We start from the raw sequence: 6,224 nt of genomic DNA, 5'->3' as shown, positions 1-6,224 counted from the left end.
GTATTTAGTTAATTGAGGTTATTTGAAAACAATGATCTTCTATGACAGTATAAACATCCTCTTCACTCACCTTCTTGAAGAAACATGGAATAAAACAACTTTTGCTTACTACAATTGCATTTATATAAATCTATGAGCGTGGAAACTAAAAACAAACAGACAAACCTGCTCTTTCTCGTGAATGCAGGACCGTCATCATCCTTGATCAGCTCTTTGTTTGCAGATCGGAGTGTTGATCGTCAAAGTTTAGTGCAGCGTTAACACTCCAGATCCACACAACAATGCTTAGATCACAGATGAAAAAGATTTCATCCATTTATTAGCTGTAGTGGCATATCGAAAGTTTGCAGACAAGCCAAGAAAGCCGCATTCGCGGCAGTCACGTGAAGTTAACTTTAGTAAGTTCCTTGATAAGCGTCTGCTAAGTAAACATACTACAAATGTAAGCGTGCATCAATGCTTACCAGAACTGTTTTCTCGACATGACTCCATACATTAATATCTCTTGGTAAATAATCGGTTGTTTTGCTCGCGTCCGCTCCAAACCACTCAAACATGGCGGATATAACCCACACAGCTACGAGACTCCTCCCACCTCCGCGCGCGTGAACATGAATGAATCACCTGAGCGCGCAGTGAAGCGCGTTTAAAATAATGAATTGCTACATTACTTATAAATAGATTTGATATTATACATATTAGAGATAGTGATGGGCAGAGCGAGGCTTCGTGAAACACTGAAGCAGTTGAATCAAATGTGCCGTGATGTTTCGAGGCTTCGAAACAATCTGACACCCGACTCCACGGTGACACCTAGTGGTCAGAACAGTGTAAATGCAACAAAACTCACACTAAACATGCAGTAAAAACACCTTTTACAAATCTATTGCAAATGTTTTATTGAGAGTAAAACCAATCAAATGCAAATAACTAATAATCTAATAAGATTAAATATATTGTGTCTGTATATATATATATATGTGTTCTTTTATCAATTTTCAAGGCTTGTTTCTCTGTTCCATGGCTCAAGCTAAACAGGCAAATAAGAGAATAACTACCATTATTTATTTTGACTATTCTAATGTCTAATTAAAACATCTACAAATTTATAAAACTGATCAGAGATCAGGTAAAACCCACAGACACTTTTTCAACAGTTCTGAGTGAATCTGAATGATTTATGGGTTAACTTTATCATCGCCCTCTACCGGTGAACCACTGAAATTTCAAACTGTTTTGAAATGTTTCGAAACAGTGATGACGTAATGAAGCCTCGTTTACTAAAATCACGTGACTTTGGCAGTTTGATACACGCTCCGAATCACTGATTCGAAACAAATGATTCATGAAGCTTCGGAGCTTCATGAAGCACGTGTTTCGAAATCGGCCATCACTAATTAGAGAATGTTCTTTCTTATATGGCACTTTTATTGTATTAGGTTTTACCGCAGATATGTTGTTATTGACAAATTCACTACATTAAACGTGTAACGTTAGTTAATTCATATTAAATACTACCAGGAAACGAAGTCAATTTTAAGACAATTTTAATTATTGCTTATGTAACCATCTGTGAGTGAACATAAGCCGAGTCATTGCCAGAAGTGGCACAGATCTCTATAGCCAGAGTTGGGCCAGTTACAGTGAACAGGAATCGGCCCGGTGCTTTACAGCCATAACAAATATACATGTCCCAGAGCGAGCTGCGGGCCACAATCGGCCCGGTTAACACGCGCCAATGCTGATTCTGAGCCGCATGCGCCGCGGGGCAGCCGAGCTCGGGCCGATTACTACATGCATCTGGGCAGTACAGTATGTTATGAAATAATAAAAATGATAATTTCAAGAGCTTCAAAGCTCAAAATATGGTATTCGGACCACCCCTACTTTTAGCAAGGCACCATACAGTATGTTTTTAATACTCACAACATTAGTTAAAAGATGAGCCTGACTTAGGCTCTTTAGGCAATGTTAGATACAGAAAAGCAGTGCAACAAATGTAATGCAAACAAGGGGTTGAGTAGTAGCTTATTTACAGCCCCTGTCGCTATTTTTTTCATAACTTTGTCCACAAGGCATATGTGTGCATGTAATGTTCATCAAATTACTGAACGAGTGAATCTAGCAGTCCATCAAAAGATGTTGTGTTCACACATTTGTGGTTGTTTAATCTCGGATCATCTTAAAAAAATGGAGACGTGGTCATTGATTTCAGAATGTCTGTTTACACTGCAGAAGATCTGATAACAGGTTTTTTTGTTTTTCAGAGAAACGTTCGGACCTCTTTTCCCCTCAAAAAACACCTGCCCAAAGCAGTGAGGATGGGTACTCGGATGTAGATGATGTAGATGGTGAGTTGAATAGTGTTTTACATCAAGGCAAATCATCCTTTTTAGAAAACCTGCCTTTAGTTATAGGACCCTAATAAATCAGCCATTCACTAATGAAGTATGTGTTAAAGTGAAATTGGTCTTTTAATGTTTCTCTAGTTTATATTTAATGTAACTTAATGTAAGGATAAGGATTTATAATACACCCTTCAGTACACATGAGCGTTGAAGATCCAACAATACCTGAGGATTCACTCAGTAACGGCTGCGAATGCTTTTCTGTTGCAGATCAGAGTCAGAGAGCAAGCCAGACCAACAGGCCCTCACTGAAGAGAAAGAAAAGTGGAAAACAGACAACCATAAGTGTATGTTCGTTTAAAGTGTTTGCTGCACTCTGTTACTGTCTACCAGAGCCAAACATATGCATGACTGAGCACAAAACAGTGGACGATTGTGATCCTTTGAACTAAAATTTTTAGGTGAAATAACCCTTTAAGTATGTGTTTTTCTAAATGTCAGGTTGTTCTAAACCCTTAAGACTCCTAAACCTTTTGAGCCTCCTCTGGACAATTTCGCTGAGCACAATTTGCAGTCCGCCTTTGTTTTGTTGTCTTCATTCACTTTGAAATAGTTCCACACGGCTGACATGTTGTCTCGCCTCGCCTTCTCCCCGCTCTGAGCTGCAGCCGGGCGGGGCCTGGGGGCAGGCACTCGGCGCCTTTGATTAACCCCTTACACGCCGCTCAAACATAGACATTTCTCAGACCGTGGTATCGGTCCCCGGTATCGGGGGACTTTTAACGAGTACTTTAGAAAATGTGGTATCGAGGCCGATACCAGATATCGGTATCGGTGCATCCCTAACTTAATGTAAGGATAAGGATTTATAATACACCCTTCAGTACACATGAGCGTTGAAGATCCAACAATACCTGAGGATTCACTCAGTAACGGCTACGAATGCTTTTCTGTTGCAGATCAGAGTCAGAGAGCAAGCCAGGCCAACAGGCCCTCACCGAAGAGAAAGAAAAGTGGAAAACAGACAACCATAAGTGTATGTTCGTTTAAAGTGTTTGCTGCACTCTGTTACTGTCTACCAGAGCCAAATATATGCATGACTGAGCACAAAACAGTGGACGATTGTGATCCTTTGAACTAAAATTTTTAGGTGAAATAACCCTTTAAGTATGTGTTTTTCTAAATGTCAGGTTGTTCTAAACCCTTAAGACTCTAATTTATCTTCAGATCACAAATTAACATATTTTTGATGAAACCCAAGAGATTTCTGACCTGTCCATAGACTTTCAAGCCCCAGAAAGATATTTACATTTTTGTAATTTACATTTTTGGGTGAGCTGTCGCTCTAATTGTTTGTTAATCATGAATTCAGTTTTTTAAATTGCACAGCGTTCTACATTTATTGCTATATAAGTGGGTTTGTAGGCTTACTTGTTAAAATGAGGCTCGGATCATCTTAAAAAAATTAAGCTTTACTTCGAGACGTGGTCATTGATTTCAGAATGTCTGTTTACACTGCAGAAGATCTGATAACACGTTTTTTTTGTTTTTCAGAGAAACGTTCGGACCTCTTTTCCCCTCAAAAAACACCTGCCCAAAGCAGTGAGGATGGGTACTCGGATGTAGATGATGTAGATGGTGAGTTGAATAGTGTTTTACATCAAGGCAAATCATCCTTTTTAGAAAACCTGCCTTTAGTTATAGGACCCTAATAAATCAGCCATTCACTAATGAAGTATGTGTTAAAGTGAAATTGGTCTTTTAATGTTTCTCTAGTTTATATTTAATGTAACTTAATGTAAGGATAAGGATTTATAATACACCCTTCAGTACACATGAGCGTTGAAGATCCAACAATACCTGAGGATTCACTCAGTAACGGCTGCGAATGCTTTTCTGTTGCAGATCAGAGTCAGAGAGCAAGCCAGACCAACAGGCCCTCACTGAAGAGAAAGAAAAGTGGAAAACAGACAACCATACTGAAGGGTATGTTCGTTTAAAGTGTTTGCTGCACTCTGTTACTGTCTACCAGAGCCAAATATATGCATGACTGAGCACAAAACAGTGGACGATTGTGATCCTTAAGGAACACTCCACTTTTTTTTTCTTTTTTTTTTTTTTTAACAATAGGCTCATTTTCCATCTCTCCTGAAGTTAAACATTTGTTTTATCGTTTTCAAATCCATTCAGCCGATCTTCGGATCTGAAGTTACCACTGTTAGCATAGCTTAGCATAGATCATTGAATCGGATTAGACCAGTAGCACCTCACTCAAAAATGAGTTTCTATATTTTTCCTATTGAAAACTTGATTCTTCTGTATTTAAATTGTGTACTAAGACCACCTGAAAATCAGAAGTTGTGATTTTCTAGGCTGATATGACTAGGAGCTATTTTCTCACTCCGGCTTAATCAAGGAATTTTGCAGCCGCAACCATGGGAGCGGCAGGTGCAGTGATATTACACAATCCTAACTCTAACCATGGAAGTTAACTAGCCAGGGACTATTTTCACACGTTGCGTAATATCATTAAATACAGAAGAATCAAGTTTTAAATGGGGAAAAATATAGAAACTCATTTTTGAGTGAGGTGCTACTGGTCTAATCCGATTCAATGATCTATGCTAAGCTATGCTAACAGTGGTATCCCCAGATTGAGATCAGCTGAATGGATTTGATTCACAAATGTTTAACTCCAGGAGAGATGAAAAAAGAGCCTGTTTAAAAAAAAAGTGTTCCTTTAAAGGGTTAGTTCACCAAAAAAACTCACCCTTGTGGTGTTCTAAACCCATAAGACTTTTGTTTATCTTCAGAACACAAATTACTATCTTTCTGATGAAACCCAAGAGCTTTCTGACATTAATGTCCCTCTAAAACCCACTGTCACCCTCACATGGAAGGCACCTGTTGAAGTGCTCAAGAAAATGCTCTATTAACCTAATCTTTAAACATCTCTTGAGAAGAGGAATTCATTTTTTGCCGCATCTTTGATAAGTAAATTAGATATTTTCTAATTATATGGAAAAGGTTAAAAAAGAGGGGGATACCTGCTGTCATTACTCAGCAACAGAGCTGCAATTAACAGAGCTGCAATTATTTTGATGTTTGATAAAACTAATGATATATGGGACAATTATTTGACTATTCAGTAAGGGACTAATAATACTAATCTCATGATTCGCTACAGTATACAACACTGAACTCATGATTCACAGTGCAGTTCTTGATTCTTTAAAGACAAAGTCTTTTTTTTTTTTTACTTTGAGAATTGAATAACTTTTTGACCATATCAAGCAGCCCCACATTAGTGTTCTTTCTGTGACTAAGCAAAAGCTGTTTGAGAAACCTATGTTTTAGTGTCTGTTTTTAAGCTCACAATCTATATGGTATTTTTTGTCTTATGTAGAAACATCCAGGATAATCGTGAAAAGACCGTGGCGAGAAGAAGAGAGAAGGGCGGTAAATAAACGATTGGGAAAGTTCATGGCAGAGCGCAGGGTTCCGGGAAAAATTGACTGCATGAAGTGCCTCGAAAAGGAAGAGGCACTGAAGGACAGAACGTGGAAAGATGTGAAATATTTTGTTCATAATACAATTGTAACCCTCAAAAGAAAGTCTGCTGCAAGAAAAATCATGTTTTAAAGTTGTAATGAATTCATGTTATAATAAATACATTGATTAATTAAACATGTTTACATAGACTGTTTATGAAACTCAAACTAAAACTTGCATTAATTGTCAGGTCTTTTATTTCTCTAGCACTTTATACAATATAGATTTTTTTAAAGCAGCTTTAACATGAAAACAGGAAAATAATGATCAAATAATGAGGCAAGTCCTTATTCAGCTGAAGTTCAGTTAAATAAGGACTTTGAG

At 37.9% G+C, this 6,224-nt stretch overlaps 1 long non-coding RNA gene across 1 annotated transcript; it reads left to right on the top strand.

Moving 5' to 3' along the window:
• Positions 1 to 2,241: 2,241 nt before the first annotated feature.
• LOC125255539 lies at positions 2,242 to 5,989 on the top strand. The gene is made up of 6 exons (XR_007181922.1): positions 2,242 to 2,351; positions 2,619 to 2,695; positions 3,308 to 3,384; positions 3,903 to 3,986; positions 4,254 to 4,334; positions 5,755 to 5,989. It is a non-coding gene; the product is annotated as an uncharacterized LOC125255539 (long non-coding RNA).
• The last annotated feature ends 235 nt before the right edge of the window (positions 5,990 to 6,224 follow it).

This window comes from Megalobrama amblycephala, linkage group LG20 (genome assembly GCF_018812025.1).
Source record: "Megalobrama amblycephala isolate DHTTF-2021 linkage group LG20, ASM1881202v1, whole genome shotgun sequence".
NCBI classification, from domain to species: domain Eukaryota; kingdom Metazoa; phylum Chordata; class Actinopteri; order Cypriniformes; family Xenocyprididae; genus Megalobrama; species Megalobrama amblycephala.
Note: the sequence above shows the minus strand (reverse complement) of the source record. Positions and strands in the feature narration are given on the sequence as shown.